The sequence below is a fragment of the Aulonocara stuartgranti genome (assembly GCF_965226115.1).
Source record: "Aulonocara stuartgranti genome assembly, chromosome: 5".
Classification (NCBI taxonomy): domain Eukaryota; kingdom Metazoa; phylum Chordata; class Actinopteri; order Cichliformes; family Cichlidae; genus Aulonocara; species Aulonocara stuartgranti.
This window is the reverse complement of record NC_138943.1, coordinates 7463924-7489503: the sequence shown is the minus strand read 5'-3', so window position 1 is coordinate 7489503 and position 25580 is coordinate 7463924. Positions and strand designations below refer to the sequence as shown.

At 38.8% G+C, this 25580-nt stretch overlaps 1 protein-coding gene across 2 annotated transcripts in view; it reads right to left on the bottom strand.

The window, feature by feature from the left end:
- Nucleotides 1-25041, bottom strand: part of LOC309706584 (monocarboxylate transporter 1-like) — a 100780-nt gene extending 75739 nt beyond the window's left edge. Inside the window, exon 1 of one of the 2 annotated variants that reach the window (XM_082533248.1) lies at nt 25032-25041. The gene's annotated coding sequence lies outside the window, so the exon portion shown is untranslated. Of the gene's footprint in view, nt 1-16891; nt 17180-25031 lie in introns of those variants that run through there. The other variant, XM_082533249.1, reaches the window with a different exon arrangement.
- Between the last annotated feature and the right edge of the window lie 539 nt (nt 25042-25580).

Below are 25580 nucleotides of genomic sequence, written 5' to 3'. Positions count from 1 at the left end.
GTCAGATTACCCGGGCTAACAAAGCTAGCCAAGAACCCAGAATGATGTTAAAACTGCATGTATGCTGAACCCAGTCCAGCAACCAGAGCCTGATCTTTTTTTTTTTTTTTTTTTTAAGTGACATCAGAAACAGCAGCATGTGACATCACGTGATGGCGGAGCTTCAGTTCATCCTTTGTCATCTTTTTTTTTTTTTTTTTTTAATAGGACAGGGGGGAAGAATGAAAGAAAGAGGGGGAGAGAAAGAAAGAAAACTAAAGGGGAGAAGAGACGGTGAGAAGGGGGGGAAGAGAGAAAAAAAACAACAAACAACAAAAAAAACAAACTCCTGGGTCACCTGTATGGAGAAAAAAAAACAAACAAACAGAGGAGACAGCAAACAACAAAGAGCAACATAATAAATAGAAAAAAAAAGCACCATCACAATAAACTACCTAGTCATAAATATCAATAGTTACTAAATAATAGACGATATTGTTCAGCACGCAAGATAGACAGCGCACAGTGTGCTTTGAGGCAGCAGCCAAGAAAGCTTTAGTCCGCGTCTGTGAATACCCATGTGTACACCTGTGTGCATACCTGTGTGGATCAGCATGCTTGCATTCCAAAGGTTTCTCCATGTAATGATCTGTTAGGGAGTGTGGGGAGCCACAGCCCTGTCCTTTATGGTATCAAGCGGGTATGGAGGAGATCAAAACTCCAGACATCCAGAGGCCCCCAGAACACAAGAGACCAAGGAAGACCCACAGAGGGGCAGCTGCGCCACTGTCCCAGTTAGAGCTAAGGAGAGTCCCAGATGAGGGCTCATTCAGCAGCCGCGGAGCAGAAGCCAGGGGGAGTTGCAGTGACGCGCCCGTGGGCTCCGCCGGTAGCCAGCTGTGCCTGAGTGACCGAGCCCCAGGCCGAGAGGCCGGGGGCACCCCACCTCCGAAATGGCCCGAGCGAGCCCCAATAAGCGGCCGCCAAGGAGTGAGCCGGTGTGTACCCGGACGCCCACCCCCAGATACAAAGAACCACCAACGCACCGACACCTGAGGGAGTCCGCCACCGGCAGGGGAAGTGGTGGTGGGTGGAGATAGGCCTCCAAACCTTGGAAGGCCCGAGATGTCCCCAGAGAGGTGGCGTCTGATACCCAACCTGACATATAGATACAAACATACAGGCACACACAAACACAAACATCCATTCCCACCCTCATGCTCTCATGTGCACTTTACACTCAACCGACGTGGAGACAAATATAAAGAGACGCTGTATACGCAATCACACTCCCCAAGCGTACTCTACATACCGGGTCTAGGTACCCCTGCCCCTGGAGGGGGGAACTGCACCCAGACCCAGGTGGTGTTACCCTTTTCCCTGCGGTGGGGAGAGGCAGACCGCCCCGACTCCGCAGCAGCAGGGAGGCCCCACACACCAGACCGCAGCCGGACGGCCAACTCCTCCCAGCCCCCCCTGCTCCAGCAGGCCGCAGAGAACGGGGGTGAGAAAAGACTCCAAACCTCCCTCCACCCGCTCATAGTAGTGTTGATGCATGTGTGTTCTAAGGTGCAATTAAAACCCAGGAGGGCATGGAGCTACCTGCCAGAGAGCAGCAGGTAAGCGCATAGTCCCTCCTGCTAGCCCTCAATGTCTACATGTATTTAAAATTGAGAGGTGGGCAACGAAGCCAGGGGTGAGGTGTACACCCTGATGGTAACTTGGACTCCGTGTATTGTGCCCACCCCCAAGATCCTATATGTATGTGTAATGAGGGTGTGAGTAATGTGAATGTCTAAGTTGTGGGATAAAATTGAGGCAGAGGCAGCCAGAAGGGGACAGAGGGGGGGGGGGGGGGGGGGGGGGGTAGCCTCCTCTGCATCCTGGTGACATACCCCTACTCCAAGGCCCTGCATGTGTGGGTGGTTGTGGTGGAGCGGGAGGAGGGAGGCAGCTGGAGATGGGGAGGAAAGGAAGGGAGGGGCCAGAGCCTGATCTTTAACAGACAACAAAGGCAGTAATCAGCAGTCAGGCTTGCAGCATTGTAATCTTCATTTCTACTTGTTTCTACAATAGAATTGCTCTAGCAATTGTTTTTAAGTCTCTTTGGGGTCATTAAGGTAGGTGTTTGTGCTGATGTGTGGAACTGCAAGGTTTATGTTGTTACAGTTTTTTCTGAATGCTTAAACCCTAACTGTGATTCCTGTAGCACAATTTCTAAAACTATTCAGACTTATAGCAAAACCACTCACTGAGTTTGCAAAACTAAAAGCACAAAAACTGCTTTGCACTCAGTTTGCAATTTTGTAATACACACTTTGCAAAACTGTAGGCACAATTCACTGCACAACACTCAATTACCAAATTTCCAACACACTCCTAGCAAAAGTATACACATGTATGGCTATCATTAACACTAATTTGCCAACTGTCTGGCACACTTTCACATGTGAAAACTTTTTTAGATAATTAGTTCACTTTGCAATCAGCCTAAGCACTATAATACAGGTAAGCTGTGTGTGTAGAGTACCATACCATACCATACCAACTTTATTTCTAAAGCACTTTAACATAAAACCAGAGTTTCACAAAGTGCTGTACATGTTAATAGCATACGTAAAGAGAATTAAAATGAGATACAATAAAATAAATAGATACAATAAATTGAAACATGTTAAAACAAATTGAGTCAACCCCTCTAATCAATGCCAAAGGCTTCAGCGAATAAATATGTTTTAAGAAGACTTTTAAATTCAGAGAGAGAAGAGGCCTGCCTAACATGCAAGGGCAGATCATTCCACAACTTTGGAGCAGCTACAGCAAAAGCACGATCACCTTTAAGTTTATACTTAGTTTTCGGTACCTTAAGGAGTTGCTGATTGGCGGACCTAAGGGAACGGGCAGGTGTATATGGTTGTAGTAGCTCCGAGAGGTAGGGGGGGGCCAGGCCATTAAGAGATTTAAAAGCAAATAAGAGAATTTTAAAAAACAATCCTAAAATGTACAGGTAGCCAGTGGAGTGAAATTAAAATAGGGGTAATGTGCTCAAACTTTTTTGTTCCAGTTAAAAGACGTGCTGCAGCATTTTGCACAACCTGCAGGCGCCTAATGGACGCATCACTAACCCCAAAATAAAGTGCGTTACAATAATCCAGCCTAGAAGTAACAAAGGCATGGATTACTGTCTGAAAATGCTGTTTCGATAAGATAGGCTTTATTTTGGCTAATTCCCTCAAATGAAAAAAGCTAGATCTTACAACAGCTCTGACCTGGCTTTCAAGTTTAAGATTTGCCTCTATTTTAACTCCCAGATTAGTGATGACTGGTTTAACATACTGTGCCAGTGAACCAAGATCTATAATAGTGGCCTCAGAAGCGCCACCAAAAACCATCACTTCTGTTTTCTGTTCATTAAAATGTAAAAAGTTCAAAGCCATCCAAGTCCTTATTTCATCAAGGCATCTGAGCAGCGGGTCTACTGAGAAGCCATTTATCTTTTTAAGTGGGAAATAAATCTGGGAGTCATCGGCGTAGCAGTGGAAAGAAATCCCATGTTTCCTGAAAATAGACCCAAGGGGTAGGAGATATAGAGAGAAAAGAAGCGGGCCTAAAACTGAACCCTGTGGAACCCCACATTGAAGAGAAGCAGTAGAGGATACAAACTCCCCTAGTTTCACAGAGAAAGTTCGCGTACAATGGAGGGAGCAGAAAGAGTGAGAAGTAGAGGAGGCCGAGGAAGAGGACGTGGAGGTGAAGAAGTAGGATGAAGAGGACGACAAGGACAAGGAGGAGCAAGAGGAAGACGAGGAGGGGGGAGAGGAAGCATGTTCACTGCAGACCAAGAAACCCATATAGTCATTATGGCGATTGCAAATAATCCTATACTTGGAAATAAACACTTGTGTTTGTTTTGATGTGTTTGAATAAACACCAGTACTTGAAGTTTGGATCCCTCTATGCTTATGGATCTATGACTCAAACTGACATAGCCTACCTTGTGCACAGAGAAAGCAAAAGCCAGATGTGTTTTGTATTCATACCATCAGTGTGCAGTTGGCGCATTGTGTGCTTAGTAGATGATAGCTTGTGTGTACTGTTTGATACGGAAACACCATTTTTACGAAGGTGTGATGAGTTAATCTAGCTGTGTTTGCTTTTGCAAGAGAACTACAATGTTTTGATGATTGGGTGACAGGTTTTCTTATTTGTGTGAAGAGTTTTGCAAAATTAGCCAATAGTTACAAATAATGTGCTTAAGCAATCAGAAAAAACTGTAATAGGCAATTATGTGACAGAGCATTTCAGGTCATTTTCAGTGGAACAGAGGAGTAGGTAGGGCAGGTCACCTACTGATCGAAACACTGGTGGTACAATCCCTGGCTGCTCCTGTCTGCATGCCAAATATCCTTGGGCAAGATACTGATCCCAAGTTGCTCTCCAATGCATCCATCAGTGTGTGACTGTTAGATAAAAAGCACTTAAGTATTAAAAAAAATGCTTGGATAATTGAGGCAAGTTGTATAAAGTGTTTTGATTGCTCAGGAACAGTGAGTAATATATATATATATATATATATATATATATTTGTTTGGCTCTTAGTTTGTTTATTGCTTACATTTTTATTCTAATGCACATATGCTTAAATCTTCTGGGTCTTTATTTGTCCCGTCCTTGATTGCATTAAGAGTTATTTTGGCCCCTCCATGTTTTCTGTTTCTGCCTCGTGTATCAGTTCTCCTTAAGTTTACTGTGTCTGTGGTTCCCTGTTCATCGTTTTTACTTCCTGTTTTGCTTTTAGTCTTAGTTCCCTGTCTCATTACCTTGAATATATGCACCTGTGAGGTTTCCCCAGCTGTGTCTACTTCCTCTAAAACATTCTGTGTATTTAAAGTGATGTCTTCCCTTTGTTCCTTGTCAGCGCTTCTGTGATCCTCTACTGTGTTCTTGTGGATTTAGTTTAGCATTTCTTTTAGGATTTTCTGTGTTTCATGGATTTTGCAAACAGCCTCAATAAACAGTTTTGCTTTTTTGTTAAATCCAGTCTGCCTCCCTAAGTCCGCATTTGGGTCATAAATCAAATACATGACAGTCTGTGGCTATACTATAAATCTTTTCTGTACACAAAGTACAGTGATTTGCTTTTGTTGCACTGAAAATTAATTCATGAATATTAACAAAATACAGCAAGTGTTACATTAGACAAAAATATTTAGTTTGTTTTTATCTAGTTTAGAGAGATTTTCTGAAGCAACTCATGCTGCTGCTTTGTAGCTCAAGGGTTTGTGGTGCATTACGTGTTTATCCAACAGAACTCATAACTAGAGAAATGACTAGAGTCAAAGTTTGTCTGCAGCCTATTGACTTATACTATGGTGATATCTTTAGTATGAATGAGAGTGGAGGGTGTGAGAGAAAATGAGGAGCCCAGCTAGCTGCTCTTGGACACGATATCTCAGCGATGGAGACAGATTTCCACACAAAATCCTCATTGAGCCTTGCTGGCTTGGGATCCCTTTGATATGAGAATAGGGCTAATCTCTCTAGTTCTGGCTGCTGCCATGTCTTCATCCTCCAAACCAGGTGCCCTTTCATTAACCTTTGACTCATACTGGCACTGCGTTTGAAGAGGCTGGTATTAAATGGGCTTATCCTAGATTGCTGCTTCTGCAGCAGTAAGAGGACTTGCTTTGTTTCTCACAGGTCTGTTAAGGTGCTGAATAGTACAACAGTTCCATTATGTAACGCTCACTTGCCAACTGGTCCAGGCATGTTGCCCATTGCACCCTATGCGGCAGGGCAACATGCTGTGAAACTCAAATAACATGTAAGAAAAGTCAGTGTAATACTGGAATATTTCCAGAACAACATAGACTTCAAAGTACTGGTGGCTGCTAGTAGTACTCCTCAGCCCCTAGTAGATACATCCATTGTAAAAATTTCAAAATCCTAGATGACTTCCTTCTCTTCAAAAGATTTTCATAAAATTTGACCTCTGACCTTGAGGGTGAAGTTACTGAGATTCAAACTTGTCTTAGATTTTTAGTAGATACACCTATTGTTCAATTTGAAATTCCTACGTGGCTTCATCGCACTTACAAGATTTTCAGAAAACTTGACCTCTGACCCCTGACCTTGAGGCTGAGCTCACTGAAATTTGAACTCATGAGAGATTTTTAGTGGCTACACCAATTTTGGGCTGCAGCTATCCCTTATTTTTGTAATAGAGTATTCTATCGATTAATTGAGTAATCAGATAGAACAATAACAACAACAAAACAACTAAACCCTTTGATTGTATTTATGTGCCACATAAAAAAAAAAAAAATCTTCTTACATGCAAAAAATACATAAATCTCAAGCGTAGTCAAAGGTGAAAGTTAAAAAAAACTACTCATTACATTACTTTTACATTACTCTGTTACCTGCTGACATTCAGGGTCTAGCAGCTGGAGCGGGGTTAGCATACGCTCAGCTTCAACATCACTATGGGTTCATGGCTAGCTTTGTGCTAGCATGTTGTCTGTGCAGATGCTTGCACAGAGAAGACGTTTTGTTAGCAGTATAATGAAGCTGGTTCTGCCTTGGATGGAGTTTACATTTCAACATTAGACTCTTGTCTTTTGTGCAATAAAAATAAAAGTTATGTCCATATCCCCTCTTCTAAAAAAGACCCAAAAAACTGTAGGTCAATCTACCATCTTCTTCCTCCCAGCGCAAAAACTGAAATTGACTGATTGTATAGTTGAACTCACTGAAAGAAAAAACATGTTTGTTTCACAGTTTTCTTTTTCTATCCACCATTGTAAAGATAAGTGAATAGCTATTAATTTCCCACGTGTGGGACTAATAAAGGTTATCTTATCTTATCTTATCTTATCTTATCTTATTGTAATGCAAATACCAATTATAAGTGTAATGTAAATATAATACGATTACAAAGTGCAAAAGTACAGTAAAAGTGTACAGTAAAAGAGATGAAGCCTTTGATAGTGAGAAAGTTTATACCTAGAGTTTAGCTGTTTCTTAACTTACTAGACCAATGTTTTGAATTCCAAATGTACGGAATTAGTGCAAATGTAACCTGAAGGTGCCGCAATTTTGGCTGAAAAACATAATTTACAATAAAGATTTGTAATTAATAATTTCATTACGTTTGAAGTAATCACGAATGTTATTTTCACTTCTTTCTGATATTCTTATTTAAAAAGTAATTGAATTAAAATTGAAAGTCCTTTTTTATTTCTCCCACCTGCTTGTGCCTCCCTCATCTGATTTCTTTTTATTCATACGGCCCAATGCTGTACAGGATGGATAACTGTGAATACAGTGCATTTAAAGTTCAGACTGAAATATTTCATGATGTCATCTGTAGCATTTGCAACAGCTTTGCCCGCTGTGTAACCCCATACATTCAAAATGCAGGGAGGATTTTTTCTTTCCTTTGTCTTAGGTCAATGTTCACCCATTAATTTTTTTTTCTGTTGTAACAGGCAGTAGATTTAATAAATTTACTATATGATTAAAACACAATCTGTCTGTTTTGATCTTTCTTGCATTCTGATTGACACAAATACGTGTTGACATTTATTACAGTCAGGACAGTTATGTACATTTTTCATATCTCAGGAGATCATAAAACATTTTCACCATAATTTGTCTTGCTTTGATAATGTAAACATGGTTTTTGAATTATTGTCCAAAGACTGCAATTTATTTTTCATAGTGCAAGTAACATTAACGGTAAAAAAGATTCACTGCATATTACTTCGTAACTGTTAAAGAGTTTGCTGTAAGACAAAAAGCAAAGGACATGTTTAAAATAAAAGTCATGCATTGCAGGAAAATGAACGCCTTTTTATTTTGCTCAGTAATCTGTTTTTATTTTTGTTTTTAACCCAACAATAAGTCAGCAAACTGAAACTACAGCAGATGTGTATAATCAGCTATTTGCTTTGAAAAGGCAACAGGCTGGACATTGAGCACCGGTCCCTGAAATTACAATTTTGTTGTTCAATTATCCATGATACCACAGAGAGATACATCTTGGCCAGAGGCCCATGTGGTCAGCCGCCTCCTGTGAGTGTTGCCTCTCTTTCGTATCTCTGCTGTTGGGAATTATCTAATTGAGTGTAAGTGCTTTGTGAGCGACACACATCAGAGAATATTTATACAGATATAGAGTGATGACTGGTTTTGGATGAACTTCCTGCATAGTCAAGTGATTTATAACAGAGAGAACTGCCGGCTCAGCAATACAACAAACAACAGAATTAGTAACCGGCTGTGCATGAAATTATGCTATTAAGATAATAAGATCATTCATTTTATTGCACTGTGGCAAAAAGGACAAGGCCTGACTGCTGGAAGGCATCTCTGATACAAGCCTGAGGACTTGTTTTTTCTGGCAACAGAGAAAGTAATCCATCAGGATGTCTTTGATCCCAACAAGAGAATAAACCATTATTGTGTCTAAACTTACAAAAAGAACCAATTACCTGATTGCATCCATGTTTCAAAGCTAAGAGAGGTACAGTAGAGTCTCATCGCTGTTAAATCCTTGTCAAAAATGAGGTGTTTAAAGGCTAAAGAAAGCAACAATTTACCCTGGTTCAACCACAGTAAAGATAGGGCACGTGTTTTAGAGCCTTATATTTTAGTAAGTGGTAAGGCATTTGCATTAAATATATTATGGAATCTGTACACAGTGTCTCATTTACATAATGAAAGATACATGTTAGGCAAGTGTAAATGCCATTTTTTTCTTTGTTTCTCTGCCATATGTCTGCAGCAAAAATATCCCCTATCAAAACCCAATCAAAGAATCAACACATTTCAAATGTCCCTGTTGTAAAACAACTAACAGTTATACCACAGATAAATCCAGAAGGTACCAGTCACAGCAAAGGTTGTACATCTGATGGAAATGTGCCATACAAGATTTTCACTGGTATATGGGACACATTTTTTCAAGTGAGGACTGTATTTTTAATACATATCAAACTGTAAATGAGTCATTTGTGATGTCACCTATTTGTTGTTGGGTAAACTTGTAAATCATTAAATTGAAGTAAATGTAATCGGTGCTATTGCAAATCTGATTCCAAAATGACATAAAAATATGTGAGTGAGACTCACATTTTGTCTCACTTTCAAACACACTAACAAAGCATCCTAGTAGTAATAGTAATTTTTTTTAAAAAATGTAAGTACTGTAAGGCCTGTAACAGTTGTAACATGATCACAATCAGTTCAGCTACAAGTAGCACTGAGTAGCACTCAGTCTTTCTCAGAGATAGATGAGCTCCTTTTTCACAGCAGAATTCAATAAGAGAGGTCGGATCCACCCAGCGGCAATTCTGTACTCAACACAGTCACAGTGTTGCTATCTCGGTCTTTGAAAAGCATGTATAGCATATTTTAATAGGATGATGATATATCATGTTTCTGTAATCACACAGATGAAGAAAATAATGTTCCAGTTAAAGTGACAGTGGCCTACATGTTACTGTGTTTTTCCACTTACCAAGCATTTATCATAGATTCCACAATAGGATTATATTGCATTAATTTCTACGCAAAGGTGTTTGCACTGGGCTCAGATGTGAGGCTTCATTTATTAGAACATAATAAGATGTGTACGTGGTTATTACTTTTGAGATTTTTTAAATCATAATAATAAACTGAACCTAATAACATTGCTTAAGCAAGAATTGTGTTTATGACCTGCAAGCTAATGATCTATATAATTTAATATCATGATGATGATGACTGCCTTTTGATTTTCACATATGATGTCAGCATAGGTGAAGGTTTAGTCAGGAACAGTCAAGCGCTAAAGAAAAAAAGCAAACATTTTATAAGACAAGATCAAAGTCATGGTAGAGGAGAGCAACAGAAGTTATTTGGTAGATTAGGCAGGGCAGGGCAGCTGTGGCTACAATGTAGCTTGCTATCGCCAGTGTGTGAATGTGTGTGTGAATGGGTGAATGACTGAATGTAGTGTAAAGCGCTTTGGGGTCCTATGGACTAGAAAAGCGCTATACAAATGCAGGCCATTTACCATTTACCATTATTTGGTTTGGTTTTTAAAGGGCCAAATATGGCAGAAAATATTTAGAAAATATCACACCATTCTTCCGCAAACACTGACCTGGTTGCACTAGACAGGTGGGATCTATGAATTCACGCTGCTTAAGCCAAATTTTGAGCCCACCTGCATCCTCAGCAGAAATCAATATTCATTAGATTAGGCTACACTTTTCCAGTTTTCAACAACCCGGTTTTGGTGAGCCTGTGCTCACTGCTGCCTCATATTTCTGTGCTCTTTACCCACTGTCGCCAATTTGCTTTATGCAAGATGCTTACATCGGGGAAAATACAAATGGTGCCACTCCCTTTTTTTTGCTTCTTATAATGTCTCTGTTTCTGTCTCTCCACTCATGTCTCTTGTGGCACCAGCAGATAGAACAGTGTAGCAGCTTGTAACTGACACCTGTACCTGTCTATCACTACTACATTTCTTGGATTCAGCTTCGAGCTGCTTCTCAAAAGCTGGATCCACCCATCATCATCTGGAAAAAGAGAACAAAACGGTGTTTCTGTCTTTGCTTGTTTATTTTGCTGTTTCATATATTTTTTTTAAACTTGAAAATAAATATATATATAACAGGTTTTTAATGTGGTATGATGTCCCTGTTGAACATCTCACAGCTAAATGAGAAAATTAGCTGTTCTGCTAATTGATGATGTTCATCCACATTACGCTCAATGTGAAAGGAGCCAGTATAATAGCGCACACACTCGTGTTTATTGGCTAACGTGAAAACCAAATACAGCAAAAGCAACTTTACAACATTGCAAGATAAAGTTATGAAGATAAACTTCATCAGGTTTGCTGGTTTGCATCTCCAGAACCACGCTCACTTTTAATGGACTTTTGATGAGATTTAAGTTGAGAATATTTGAGAGTATTACAAGTATATGCTCAGTCTGTGTACTCTAATAATTCCTGCATGAAATATTACTTAAATGAAATTTTACTATTCTATTCAACAACAGGATCGAAGACACAATTGTTATCCCATTATAGGCAATTTGGACTGTGCTTTAAATGTGCAGCCAGAGCCAAAAGAAAGCAAATAGCAAATGAAAGTCACTTTATTCTTAGACAATAACACCTGGCCAAAATGAGGACTAGATGTATTTCATTTTCCATAAAATGTTTATTATCCTTATGACAGCTGGGATAGGCTCCAGCGCCCCTGCGACCCTAGGAGAAGCGGAAGCGAATGGATGGATGGATGTTTATTATCTTTAGATAACGCCATATTCTCTGTGCCTGCCTTCTGTTAATTCATCCCTTCCAAAAACTTTTGAATACTCAGGCTTCAACACATCATCATCATCATCATCATCAAGACAAGTGACAATTTGGGGGCATATATTCATCCAAGTGGATAAAGGTGGGACTGCTTTGCTGACTCAAGCCAAAATACTGCATTATAACTTCAAGTTAATGAGTAATGCATCAGCAGTAACATCCTCTGGGTATAGATTTGTGCGAGAGTGTGTTTTCAGTGCAGTTTATTTTGCTTTTGGCGTTTGTTTTTATTTTTTCATTCTTGTTTTTCTTTTAGAGCATCTCTTCAACTTTCTTGAGGGGAAAGCAATATTATGATTTGGTTGTGATATGTATGTATGTGTGGCTGTGTGTGCTGCAGTCAAAAAGAAATCTCATAACATCCAATCAGATTCTCAATGTTATGATATAGCAACTTGCCTGAAAATATGTTCTAAGTGTTTGGTCTATACAATATAAAATATTTTACAAAGTTAAATTTCCAGGTGCTTTAGGATAGCTTCTAGCTGTTAATATCAAAACTGAACATTTAGCTGAAAACCCTAACAACTATATTCACTTTTTGTGTGTATGTGTGTGTATGATCAGCTCACTTCCCTCCTCGTAAATCTGAGGAGGGAAACACAGTAGGTATTATGGATGTTTTAAGCAGGACTGATAATCTTGGAAGTTTCTTTCTGAGCAAATACAGTGAAAACAGACCCCTTCTTCAAGTTCCACTCCCTCATAAATGGGGAAAAAATACCAAATAGCCTTTCAAGACTTCACAAACATTATTGGATAAATCATTCATCATCTGATAATACAAGAACGTAGTTGGGTTTGTGATATTCAGTATATATCTGTGTGTTTGAGCCACTCCTCTTCCGATTACGATGTGGAGTACGCAGTGGTGAAAAGGACAATGTGTGTCGCAGGGAAAAGCCAGAAAGTGAAATATCAAAAGTGGCAACTATGTTGTCTTAAGCTACTCATGTGGACCTGACTGAAATGACTCTGAAAAGGCATCAGGCTCAAACAATGCTGCACAGTCTCAAACAGCAGAATGTCAGTTTAGAAATCATGAAAGGAGCTTGTTCAAGATGAAGTCAGGTGTTACTTTTGTGTATTCACTGTTTATATTACTCTACAACAGTCCAAGTTATAGGTCTGGCTCTTCTGTCTCTTAAAGATTTGGTGAGCTGTGAAGGGATGATTAATGTATTTTTTGATTAAGTGTGACAAGTATCTTGACATTTCAGGAAAAAATGCACAAATGCAATGCCAGAGGACTACTTTGAAAGTAGCAGAGTGACACAAAGAAATTCTTAATCTCTCAAAAACTGAGAAATGGTATTCAGACTAGTACTGGTATTTCTCTTTCACATCAACAATATTGTGCCTGAATGTGCAAAAAAAAGATATTTTCATATTTTAACTCAAAAATGAAATTAAAGTATATGTTTGAAACAAAATAGAGACATGAGCATCAGGCTAATGGGAACTGTATCTTGTAAACAACAAGACAGTATAAGTATAAATGGGTAATTGACTAAAAATCATTTTAATGACCAGGTGAGGACTGATCCCTCATTATTCCATGGCAAACTAAGCAGATCAAGATGGCTGTCAGTAATTAGGCTAAACTATCAGAGAGATTGCAAAAAATCTGGTACATGCATTCTTACAAAGAATAGATAAGGAGCAAAACATACTGAAGCGTACTATATTATCTATCAGACATGATTAAGCCCTTGGTATGGTATGAACATGTACACTACAAGAAACGGGATCACTAATAATAATCGATGATGTGACTGTCAATAGAAGCAATATGGTGAATTCTGGAGTTTGCTGTGCTATGCCCTGCTCGGATTCAGGCAAATGTTGCAAAACTGATTGGAAAGCACTTCACAGTGGAAATGGATGATGACCCGAAGCATATGGCAAAAGCAAGCCAAAAAAGGCAAATAAATTGTATATTTCTCAATGGCTCAGTCACATGATCTCAACCCAAGCATGGTTTTCAGTAACTAAACTCAAAACTGAAGGCAGAAAGACCTGCAAACAATTAGCAGCTGAAGGCAGCTCCTGCAAAGACCGGGCAGAGTATCGCACGGGCATGGGTTACAGTGTCACTGACGGTGAGGGATTCTTAAAAACAGCCTCATGTTTGAGCTTATGTTAGTTTGCTAATTAGTTTTTGACCCTCTAAAAATGGCAGACTATAGTGGAGGATCAAATACTTATATATCCGGTAACATCAGTGTTGAGGTCATTACTCAGGTAAAGAAATATACTGCACATTACTCGTTACTTCTCTTAAAAGTCAAGCAGTACGTTAGTACACTACTTGTTATGTTACTTTGCCATTACTGCTACAGTCCCACACACCAACACATACCTCTGTCCTAATGAGGACACACATATGATCTTTCTATTAGTTTTTTAGATATGAACACAAAACCAACAACACGAAACAAATATGAAAAGCAAGCCCAAACTTCAAAACGACTTCAAAGAAGTCCCCAAAGTCTACTTTAAAAGCATGAACAAGTAGAAACAGAGGCTACAAGCCTGACTGCTCGTCACTGCTTTTGTTACCTGCTGAAGTTGTGCTGGCTGGGCTTGGTTTGCACTCAGCTTAATAGCACTTTTGCTAGCTTTGCATTCGCATGCTGTCTGTGCAGAAACTCACAAACAGATGAAGGTTTGTTAGGAACGTAATGATGTCTTTTGTTTTTTTAATTTGGAAGCATTTTCCACTTTGCGCTCTTGTCCTTTTGTTCAATGAAAATAAACATATTGCGATACCGCTCCACTATTTCCTCCTCCTGCACATGATCTGAAATCAGCTAATTGTAACACTAGTGCTCTGAAAGAAAAAACATGTTTGATGTTGTCTTCTTTCTACCTTCATTGCAGATAGTGAAGAATCTTTGCAACAGTAATGTAATTACAGAATCTAGTAATGCGTTAACAAAAACTGTAATGTGAGCCATTGATCAACATATACATGTTGACACATTTCACATCACTATATATGTGTCAACATGGATGCACTTTTTGTAAAATTTCTATAAAGATCCTTGTATTAAAGCTGAAAGTCTACAAAATTCACTAAAATTGTGTCATTGTCCAAATATTTTTGAGCCTGACTCTAGTTGAGCACATTAGACACATTAATTTGGACTAGTTAGAATTTAGTCCAGACTATTTCACTAAACTTAAAACTAGCTCTTCTGAAGTGTGAACAGTTCCATCTGATTTCTAAGTATTTCAGTGAAGCATAAAGACCAATTCTACCTCAAGACAATAGCTAAAAAGGCAGGGATGTGATTAAACATGAAACCACCATTTAAAGCTTCCAGTGTATGTGGCCATTTGCAATATGTGGAGGATGATTTATCAGAGTAATTCAGGAGTGATGCACTAAATCCAAGTCTTTCAGGGGAAACGTTCACAGCTGTATCCAGCCGGGTATATATTCAGAAGAAGAGGGAGTCTTTAAAAAGTGAATTGTATTTTAATCTCTTTTGAAAATCTTTCCCTCTGGCAGAGAAATCCTCTCTCTGCTCTTCCCGATCATCTCTGCTTCACTGGGGCATATGATGGGAGAGGTTTCAGCACTGTCCCAAGGTACCCGATCTCTGAGAGATGACAGGCCACAAGTTCCATTTTTATTATAATTTATTTGAGCCAGCCAGTTTTCTGTAATGGAAATTCATTTGAATCAACGCCTCTTTGCAGAGCCATTCGGGAACCATACTGGCCATCTGTGAGCCGGGAGGCACTGAGAAGGGCCCCATTTGGCAAAATGAAAGAAACCGTTCTTAATGCAAACATTCACCGAGCATGAAGAAGTGAAAAAGGTCTGCTGCCCCTATTTTGGGTTTGTGTGCTACTATGTTTCCTTACCTCTATGTAGTAAGAAGTAGTACTGGAGTATTTCATTTTTCTTTTCTTTTTTTTCTTTTAAATTAAAGCATAATGTGGGTGAATAATAATAATAGATATTTAAGCATAATTCATTCTTTCTTGTTTTATATTTTTTAAAAGTCTATTTTTCCTGTTTTTGTCATGTCGTGATATTAAATGATCATGGTATGGCAGATTAACTGCACTGCATATTAAGAGAGAAACTCATTAAAAGAGACTTGTGCATGTCTTGTCAAATCATGAATCTCTTGGTTTTGTTTAAGAATAGCACAAGGCTTGGAAGATAAAACTGCCATACAAGAAAACTATACCACTGGCAGTGTCATGCAACCGAAATACATCCTGATTTAAATTAACATAGAATTTTTTGATATGTTTAAATTTCTTCAAATACACTAATTTGACTCGAAACTAAAGATTAGCACTGATCCTTCAAATTAAAGGAGAAGCTCTGAAAAAGTCAAACTGGTGGCAGATATTGTAGTGAAGAGTTGAAAAATATCCAGCCTATTATTTTCATCGCCAGTAAGTATAACCAAAGTTTTAGTTCAAAGTAGAGATGGCACGATACCACTTTTTTATGTCCGATACCGATACCGATATCATAAATTTGGATATCTGCCGATACCGATATGAATCCGATATAGTGTTTTTTAATCAACAAAACTGTTTTTTAAAATATCTTGCTGCATTTTGCAAGTCTGCAAGTTCATACTCAAGTTTAAAACAACAACTACACTAAAGCTATTCTGTTATACCTGTATACAAAAAAAATATTTCATAGTTCAGCAATACTGATCAATCTAATAAACTTAGACCTACACCATCCTCCCTATTCTGGTATTTTAAAGAGTACTTAGCGTAAATATTAAGCAACCTAACTAATAGGGTTCCAACTCCCAGCAACAACAAAAATAAATAAATAAAAAATAGGGAACCACCCCTCACGCTCCACCTCATGATGCTTAATCGACGTAATCAACCTTAATTTGATGCAGTGTGAAAAAAAAATGCACAGAAATCAATTCTTTTTCAAGAAATATTAAATAGATTCAACATCTTTCTTCAACAAAATTGCAGACTGCACAGATGGTACCTTCCCAAAGTAAAAAGTACTATAGCTTACTAGGGTATATATATTAGACTTAATAGTCACTATATACAGTAATTGACTTCTATTCATTTTACATCAAATTAAAACTTTGGGTGTCAGATAATTATTTATTAAAAGCTAGACATTTTAAATGAGAATAAGAAAGAAAAGTATGTCTTTGTGCCCCCTTTTCCCAGTTAATGCCCTATCGGCCCCCCTGGCTAAACTTTGCTAGATCCGCCCCTGCACAGTTACCAGCCGTCAGCTACGTAGAAAAAGATCCTGGTGTAGAAAGTAAGATTAAATAAATTGTAACAACAGCTTATCAAGCTTAAACGTGCTGCTGTTGTTCAGCCGCTGGTTTCCTCTTTCTGGTGCAAAGTGGACCAAAAACAAACTAGAGACACGGACTCGCGACAGAAAAGCCGATCAGCTGATCATTTACGCAGTTTCACGATTGAAGTAGCAGCCGGAGAGCAAGAGGCAGTCGCTCGTTAAGCTTAATGTGGGAATGCTTTACAAACATTCAGAGATGGACTTACACACGTGCTTTACTTCTCTCGGGGATAACTTTGTCGGAGATGAAATGCCAGGTTGCTAGCAAAGCTCCAAATGCTATCCAGATCACCAACAGGTCCCGCATGCCACAGCCGCTCTATCACGTGACGCATACTGCTCCGACTGCTAACGTTCTGAGGTGAGTTACGGTGTGTTGCAAGTTTTGTGAGGTGCTTTCGTGATATTTAATGGATCGGATTACATTTTTTATTTTTCTCCGATATCCGATCCAGTAATTTAGGTCAGTATCGGACCGATACCGATACGTAATATCGGATCGGTCCATCTCTAGTTCAAAGAATATATATAACCTTTCAGTTTGCATCTAAGGTTTCCCATCATAGAAGTGCAGCCCTATAAATTCTCGTCAAGTATCTCCCAACACCCAATTTTTTGTTTCAGTGCTTGATTTTAGATCATTAAATCATTAAACAATTTTCTCAAAAAAAGTTTCCCATATTTGAATTTGGATTTAAAAAACAAACAAACAAACTATACGACTACTTATGAAATGCAAATAATTTTGAACATTGTCATGAAATGAAAAGCAACTTAATAAAAATAACTGATAAGAACATCAAAGAAAATGCAAGCAGTTACATGGATAGAAGGCTGGATCTAATTATTGTCTTGTTTTAAAAAATGAGTTTGCTCGATTGTGCTATAAACAGCAGCTAATCAAGTCTTTAGCCTCCCAAAATTCTGGCAGTTGTACACAGTGATTTGGCAACCTCTGTAGGGTCACCAAATTAAGCAAGACTGAAACTACTACGAATTATAACCTAAAATATATCATAATGCAACTTGAATTTTATGCTTTCTTTAAAGTTTTAACTTTTTGAGGTGTTACAATAGTTTCTGAGGGAGCATTTTTAGGAAGCATTATATTGATTTTCTCATCAGAGCAAGCCCATTATTTATGATAAACTAAAGTGAAGCTGATGATGCCACAGATCTGTAGACATTTTGCAGCTGTGCCCTGCAAAGAACATGTGCAGCTAGTACAATTTATGTGCCAGAAAAACCCACACAATGACTTATGTTCAGTGCTGGTCTGAACTAAAAAGGATGAATGTTTGAAAATGTGATTACTTTAAATTTAACCACTCCGTCATGGCGACAGCTGCTTCATCCTCCTCTGCCTCCAGTTCTCCTACTCACCTACTGTAGTGCGTAGACTGATGCAGGTCTGTGCTTTGCGTGCTTTAGTGAGGTGACTATCACTGAGGGTCCTGTCATATCTCAACTTTCCACAAGTAACCCTGTTTTTAACATTACAGACAGACAGATAGACAGTCAGAAAATTGGGTTTTCATATCGTATTACACATAATAAGTCTTTGCAAGTTTAACTACAAACTGAATCCCCAAAATCTTCAGTCTTCTTTCGATATTATATGTAATTAAATGACTGATGTGACTTCTCCGTTGTTATTTCTTTCTTCTGCGCTGCTCTTATTCTTCTCTGTCTGGTTCCACTTAAGAATACTTAGATTTAGATATAGATATTTGCAGTAATTCTCACTCTCTAATTTCAAGAAATGGACTATTTTGAGATATGATATGAAATCACTGTGGTTATGCTAATTAAGGGTTATCCTGTCGGGGCAAGCAAGGCAAGCACTGCTTGTCCAGTGAAGTCTAAAAATAGACATGAGTTAAAGCCAAAATAAAAAGCCATCTGTGTTCTTTCCTCCCCGACAATGTTTTGTCTGTGAGGTTTTCTCTGCCTGTTTGTTTATGTAATGAGAGTGGGAGGGTCATTACATGCTGCTGATTTGCTGGCATGGGAGAATCATAAGCTAATGCAAGTAACCCATGTCTTGCAGTCTATAAAAGCTGTTTCAAATGACCTGATCAGTTGCTCTCTTTCACTCCATCTGACATCAAGATTTTGGTGATCTTTGTGTCTTGGTTAGGTTACTTAAATTATTTTATATTTAAGTAATTTTCTTGTTTGAACTCCTTCCATGTCACCTGCTTTGAGCTAGTTTGTTATAGTTAATTTACATCAGGATCTTTAAATTAGTGCCATCCTGTGGCCAAAGCCAGCTTGTCTCGCTGGACAGTTTCACTAATATGTTGCATGTCTTGATGTCATTGGTGTGTCCATACTTGTTAAAAAAAAGTCTGAGATGGGCAAGATGAGAGGACATCAGCTTCTTCTGGATGTTTGTGGATGCACATTGTAAACAAATATTTGGTCATTGTTGGGAAACTGATGGGACACTTGTGTGCTAGACAAGCTGTTACCGATTCTGCTTGCACTGGTTTGAGATCAATAACTGTTTGTTGTTAATTGTTTGTTGTATAGGAACAGATCTAGCTTTAGCTTTGATCATTAGCTTTTATTATCCTAATATACAGGTTTTCTGTTTTCACATACAGATTTTAACATGCAGATAAAAGAAACTTTTAATAATTCCTTTAGCGTGTTAGCAAGAAAAGCCTCATGAGGGAGAGGATGTCTGCTCCTATCATGTGTTTGATAAAACAAAGTTGAAAGCAGATGCAGGTTGCACCAGCACTTTGAAAACTCTAAACCTTTTTTATGTGAAAAAGTTCTGCTGATGTTTTTGTTCAAAGTTTGTTCAAAATTATGTTTTTGTTCTTCGAGGCTTATTTGTAGCCTTTTTTAAGAGACGTGTGACCCACACAGGACCGACATTACAAACATGTGAGGTATGTGTAATGAACTTAACCTTGATTAACTGCATCAGTAATGCTGATTTACACACTTCTTTTGTTAAAGCAGCAGTCCCCAACCTTTTTTGCGCCACGGACCTGTTTATGTCCGACAGTGTTTTCACAGACCGGCCTTTAAGGTGTTGCAGATATTTTATATTTTTTCAACCAGTGAGGAGTGCAGAAAAGTCAGACTATGTTGGAGGTGCAGTGTATATAAAAAAAACAAAACATAAGCTGCACAAAATCACGATAAGGTCAATTTGTGCTACTACTAACCTGCTGTTAGAACAGTGACCTCCCACTTTTCCTCATCACAGTATTCTTTTATTCAGGCCTGTTTTTTAACAATTGTACTGAAACTGAAAATTGAGAATACCCTCAAAGTGATACTGTGACTTAGTATTTCACCAAACGTGACTGACAACACAAGTCATTACAATTAAATTGAACTGCATGTCCTGAATCAGTGGATTGTCACTTTAATTATATTTGCTCATATGTAGACAGACATCGTTGTAAGTGATATTATCTGAAAAACATCCTTTTCTACTTTAATAATAGAGCAAATACTAAGTGCATCTGTTTTGACAACACTGGGTTTCTCTTTGAGAAAAGAACTGCTCAGTAGGACCTAAAAACTCAGCCCGAATGTGGAGCCTGCGTCGTGCAGTGTTTCAGGCCCTCAGGTGCTGTCTGTGTCTGTGTCCATGGAGTCTAGATTCAGTGTCAGCAGCAGTGAGACATCAGTGCTTAGGGCCGTCATAAGCCTCTCTGTAAATGTCAAGTGACAAAATGTGAACTCTAGGCAGCATAAAGAGGGACAACCCTTTAAAGGATGACTTTGTGTAGATGTGACAAATGTATCATCACAGTGTCACTGAGTTCATCCATAATTCAGTGCTTGTGTGCTTGTTTGTGTGTGTATGTGTATCGAAGGAGAGCGTATGATATACCAAGGAGAGCAGACATATGGAGGGAAACAAAGTGAGGCCGTGAGTAGAGTCCAACCTGGACATCTTCCAGGCATTATGGAGGACATATTTTATACTTAGTCTTTGGACACTTCCCACCCTGACATTCTTCATCAGTCGATGCAAGACTACTCCAAGGTGTGTGTGTGTGCATGCATTTGTGCACTCTGTATCTGCTTTTCCAAAGAAAGATGAATATTAAAGATGATTTCTGTCACTCACAAACTGATGTTTTCCTGACCGAGACTCTGGCAGCGTGGCTGAGCACTCACTATCATGTGCTCATCTGGAATGTCAATCACCCTTGCTGCATAAGTTCACCATGCTCGCTGACTGTCAGTGGAGTGGAGCTCTGAGGGGTTTCATTTTTGGGTTATTTTGTTGCCAAAGACAGTACAGTACACTATATCAGACAGTCACATTCGATTATATAAGGATATTGTGTTATTAATTACACCAATTTTAATCTGTAATTCTTCTAAGCAGAGACAAAGAAAACAGCATTCTTGTAAAAGCACAGAGCAAAGTATTTTTCAATAACTTCTCTTCAAAGAATATCAATTATAATTGCTCTACAGTATTTGATTGAGAGTCTGTGTATTCAGGCGTATAAGCTTTCGCCCACATAAGCTCCAAACTAAATTATATGTTCAATATACCAATAATAGATATCACTCTTTTTGACAGTTTATGCGGTTTAAGTGGCAGAGGATATGAAAAGCAAATGATAGAGAAATATATGAATAAAACATTGGCATTTTGAAAACATATAGATAGGGTGGATATGTCTTATGTAAATATGCAAAACAAATATCATTCCAGGGTATATACATAAATGGAATCTTCTTTAAGACTAGGGAGCGAGAGGATATGCTTTGAGAATGGAAATCTCATTAGTTTGATATCAAATAAAAGCAGTCATCTGGAGGGAATGGCACCGACACTGCAGTGAGGGAACACAACACACAGAGGGAGAGTGAAATTTGTCTTTGAAGTCAATGGTATTTACGGAGGAAATTTTGGGCTATTTCAAGTCGTGTTCATTCTGAAAAGGCAGCATGTGTATTATTTCCTTCCAAGGTGCTGGACGAGGTGGATGAGGTGGTAACATTGTGCTTTTTTTAAAGGTTGGAATCTCCAAGCATCACATTTTATTGTTCTTCAGCATTAAATTAGTTTGTCAATTCTCCGAGGAATTATAAACCGTTCACTCCACGATTCAGTCGTCATATGCTCATTTTCTACATCAGCGACCGTGTAAAACACACTAATGGGGAGGTGATTTACGCTACATCTTCCTACATGAAATATTATTGTACAAGCTTGATTCCAAATGAGTGGTTGACTAATGACAACTCATGCATCAACTGTCAGATTGTTGTTTACCGCTGCAGTATCAGTCATCCCATCAGAGCAACGGTCCAGTCTGTGGGGGATACGATCAAATAACATGCTTTTTTTTTAAACTTACAGTTATAATTAGGAATTGCATTTGCATGATGTTGATTCATATTTAATTGTCTCACAAACTGCACGTCCCCACTGATGACAAAGCCATCTGACACGTCGGTCTTAATGAGGTAAATCGTGGCGGTTAATCTCAACAAAAACATTTATAGATTTACAAACATTCATGCAAATGAGCAGATCAATAATTATGTCACACAAAACAAGAGGTCATCAAAGAAGTAACATTTCTGGGTCATCTTTATTTAACCCCTTTTCTACGTCTAAGGAGCAATTAGGATGAGGTAAACACTTACAGTAATATCCTACTTTCCTACAGGATAGTCAGAATCATTAAGTTTCCATCATAGTTCCCATATTTTAAGTCTCCTGTGCCTAAATCGATTTTCTTTATGTAAAACGTATGATGTGCTTGAGCCACCACTTGTAGTGATCATTCCTCAGCACTCTAAATTTCACAGTTATAGCCTGCTGCTGTGGTTGATTATGAACATGTATATCATATTATTCAGCCGGCTACATTCCTGACACGAGCCAAAATGATGAGAGCATCTATTTATTTATTAATCAAAACGCCCATATACATTGAATTTCAATAAAAGGTTCTCTATCCATTTTTGAGCCCAGCACTACATCATAATCACAGTCATCACCACAACCAGCAGCCACCAGCAGCAGCCACATCATCCACCATGATATAATAAGCCCAAAATGGGGCATGTTGTCATGGCCCGTGATAGATTCAGGGGGCAACGCTGAATGTTGATCAAGGTGACGCATGAAGGAGGCCCTGTTTGTCAGGGACCCGCCAGCATCCCCAAGCAATCTCTGCAGTCGGGAGATGGAAAGAGCACAACTCTGAAATCCATCATGTGCCACCTACAAACGGAGCATTGATAGAGAGGAGCTGCTGTCCCCCAAGTAACAACATGTGACTGATTTAGGATTTTCGAGCTTGTGGCACAGTTTCAGGTGGAATAATTAATGGTGCGTGTTTGCAGATTCACAATAGCTTCCATTTTTGCCTTTAAAAAAAAGGAATGCACTGTGAATCTGTTTAAAGTTTGAGATATAGCATATGACATATTCTACATAGACATCTGCAAGTTATGTTCAGACTGATACTTTAAGGGAATAAATATTAAAACTTTTATAAACCTGAAATAAACGTATCTAAACTGAAACTATGTATTTTGGGGGGAAACAATAACACTACCTCATTTTCTTCTTCTTTCTGTTTTTTAAATCTCTTTTGCTGCATGCACATTATAGTATTTAATGAAAGGAAATATTCTCTATGGCACACCTTTCAAGCTGAAAGGTGTAGACAAACAGGAGTCAGTAAAAGTGAGTTTGGCATTAGTATTTCAAACAAGAATTAAAGGACTGCATTTGTAGTTACATGTGTACACTTGTACATATTCCAAAACAAACGCACAAACAAATACAACCAAACAGAAAATATCCACCCCACAATAAATCCTATTGTTTAGATGTTCACAGTTAGAATTAAACAAGTGTTAAACATTAAAAACAAATGTGCACTTAATGTGACTTCATACGTATGAAAAGAAAGAAAAAAAACTAAAAAATATATAAGTAGGTACATAGTTTATGATACAAAAGTAGCAGTCTTATTGTATTATAAGTAGGGATGGGTATCGTTTAGGTTTTATCCGATACCGGTGCCAAACCGGTACTTTTGAAACGGTGCCGGTGCTTAAACGGTGCTTAAACCGGTGCTTAAAGAATGGAGAACACAAAATTGGTCCAAAAAACTCTCATGTTCAGCTGTTTTTTTGTAAAAAGATAATAATGTTAGCTTTTTCTGCAGCTATAGGGGATTTATGGCATCACTCTTGGCTGGAAGCAGTGCTTAAACAATGGAAAAAAACACAAACTTTGTCCAAAAACCTCTCATGTTTAACTGTTTTCCACTTTTTCTTTGGTCATTTTAGCCTTTTTGGCCAGGGTGAAGGGAGAATCTGCCATCAAACAAGAAGACAGCAGCATGTAGCTATGATGATGTTTGCTAGTTCACCTTACATGCATTAATGTAATAACGTGGTTAGCCTACTCAACGTAAATTACACACGAACAACATTAAGCTACTCACGCAGAGAAGAACGGCTGCTGCCACCATCATCCTCATCATTTCTGCTACACTGGCAGGGCTAGGGGCCAGGACTCTCCTCTTCGTGTTTTTGGGGGATGTTGCTAACTCCAGGTCCGATAACAGGCAACCCACCCGCAGTAGATGTGCTCGGTGTGAGGTCTCACAGCAAGCTATCAAATACGGTGCATTTCTCAGCTTTTAAAAAAAACGCTATGCGTCACCAGGTGTTTCATCGGATTTGAGGTGTTACCTCCTTTGACAGTATCAGCTTAAAGGACTTGTTGCAGGCTGCTGAGTTTGCATATTTTGCTGTGAAGTACAGCCAGACTTTTGACCGCTTTGCATTGGTCATTTTTAATCTGTAGCTCTGCTCTAAAAGAACGTATGTACCTGGCCCCGCCTACTATCCTCGGAAACGTAAAATGATTGGCTAGAATCTAAAGTGTATCACTGAATAAAGCACCGAAATGTGCGCTGCTTTTCGGTCTGGTTACTACCGTTTATGTCAGAACCGATACCGGTACCCATCCCTAATTATAAGTGTCAATTATTTGAAGTTGTTTCCCTCATGTGCACATTAAATGCATGTGGAGAGAAGTTTAAGATATAGATTTTGTAATAGTCATTTTAATTTTGTGCAAGTCTATAGAGGCGTGTCTCTCATCCTGTTTTAGCTTTGCTCTCTAAACACCATGTCTTAGTGTTCATTATCTCCTGATGCAATTTAAGTTCAAAACACTTCCTGGGTCTTAAATACAGACGGACTGTAAAAATGAAAACACCCAGTGCAGGTCAGCAGTGCTAGGAGGATACGGCAGATGACAGGCCTTGTGAATATTCAGCACAATTACAGTACGTGAAATATCATGCAGATGGAACAAACCCAGATCAAAGCATGTAATTAACTATCAGAGGACAGTTTCCAGTCAGAGAGAAGAGCCAGAGATTAAGGGAGTTGGTAAGGACTGTGTCGATCACGACTGCGAGAAAATCAAGAAACTGTGCTCTGGAGCAGCTGGTCCTCTCCTCAGTCGGTTTATGTGCAAGTTACGGGTGCATATTCAAGGGTATTCAATGTTTTTTAAATGTAAAAACTTTGCTGTTTTTCAGCAGGTAATCTGTTTTTCTAGTTGCAAACTATCAAATGCCATGCAGCCAAATTTCCCAGTTGACCCAAGCAAAAAGAGTGTGTTATTTAATGCATTAAAAAACACAAATTAAACCTCTATGCCTGCTTGATTTCAAGCTATACGCCAAGAGAGGTAGAATGAGGGGAAGAAAAGCATTTCACACTTGGGACTGGTGCTCAAGGTTGAGGTTGTCAATAGAGTCACAGTATTGTTAGGCAGAGGAGGAAGAGGAGCTGGCTAGAAATAGCATGGAGTCCAAACCATTGTCATGAAAGTCGTCTCCATTTCCCATGGGTCACAGA